The following is a 1,691-nucleotide window of genomic DNA, read 5'->3' as shown; positions in this document are numbered from 1 at the left end:
AAAAGCAATAATAACGGTTCGAATTTATGGGCACGAAAAAGCAGCAAAATTGATGAGATATGTGCAGAAGTAACTGGCGAGCGCGGCTTGTCGTTTTCGATGGTCAAAGACACGACAAACAAGGAGAAGAATTATCAATAACTACAGATCAAAGGAGCGCTGCTCAAAGTTGACCTCTACAGGAGTCAATTACCGAGTATTAATTAAGTGTATAATGGGCTGACATCCCCTGGCGCCAACCTTTAAATCGTTGGCCAAAGTCCACGTATCCTACAGCCCCACCCTCGGCGACTGTTTCGCCGTTGTGAGTAGCCTCGGGCCATGTCAAGTAAAATAAAATGAATTGCAGCCGAGGGAAATGAAGGCCGCTACAACAACAGGATTGGATAATCTGTCAGGCACTAATGGCGATGAATACGCTAATATCACTTCCGGCTAAGATGGCCGCTTCGGCTAGATTGTTTCCAGACAATGGCGGGCGATTCTTCTTGAACGTGGCAAATAATGTTCGAAATTCGGAGAGTAATTATTACCATTACTGCACGAGTTGTGTGGATTTAGCACTTTAGTCGATCTAAAAGTTGTTGTAAAAACTTGTGGATACGCTATAATCAATTGAGCTAAATGGTCAGATGAATCGAGCGGCAGATTGTGGGATCGACGGTGTATGTTGAAGTCATAGTACAGTTTTCTCTTTCTCTTATCTACGCCGTTCTAAATCTTTCTTTCTTTTTTTTTATTCCTTTCTCTGTCTTTTCTTCTCTTCTTTTTTTTATTTCTTTTTTCCCTCGCTCTTGTCTCTATTTTATTCTCTCTCTCTCTCTCTCTCTCTCTCTCTCTCTCTCTCTCTCTCTCTCTCTCTCTCTCCACAATCGCGTTGATACAACTGTTCTCGTTAGAGGACCGTTGAGCCTGTTCAGTACCAGATGGGTGACCAATTTGGGAATACCAGGCGCGAGAGTTGCAAAATCACTAACGGCGTCGTCTTCCCTGATCGTGATAGACATGCGACTGGAGATTGCATCTGAATTTTATACTACAGTGAAACTTCCTCATTTAGAGGAAACCAGTTGAACACGCTTGAAGGTTAGTGCCGCAGTTTCATTTCATTTTCCATCTCTCTCTTTTGTTACGCTTCGTACTCTCTCTCTCTCTCTCCGTACTCTCTCTCTCTCTCCCTCTCTCGCCGTACTCTCTCTCTCTCACCATACTCTCTCTCCGTACACTCTCTCTCTCTCTCTCTCTCTCTCTCTGTACTCTCTCTCTCCCTCCATATTCTCTCTCTCTCCCTCCGTATTCTCTCTCTCTCTCCCTCCGTATTCTCTCTCTCCCTCCGTACTCTCTCTCTCTCTCTCTCTCTGTACTCTCTCTCCCTCCGTACTCTCTCTCTCTCTCCATTCTCTCCGTATTCTCTCTCTCCGTTCTCTCTCTCTCTCTGTACTTTCTCTCCCTCCGTACTCTCTCTCTCCGTACTCTCTCTCTCCGTACTCTCTCTCTCTCTCTCTCTCTCTCTGTACTCTCTCTCTCTGTACTCTCTCTCTCTCTCTCTCTCTCTCTCTCTGTACTTTCTCTCCCTCTGTACTCTCTCTTTGCACTCTGTTTCTTCTTTCTTTTTCAGTTCTCTGTTTCTCTCTATATATTTTCGTCCTCTTTTTCTTTTTTTCCTTTGCTTTTTTGCTTTTTTCTTGCCA

Source organism: Euprymna scolopes, chromosome 37 (genome assembly GCF_053919585.1).
Source record: "Euprymna scolopes isolate OS-2025 chromosome 37, ASM5391958v1, whole genome shotgun sequence".
NCBI lineage: Eukaryota > Metazoa > Mollusca > Cephalopoda > Sepiida > Sepiolidae > Euprymna > Euprymna scolopes.
Note: the sequence above shows the minus strand (reverse complement) of the source record.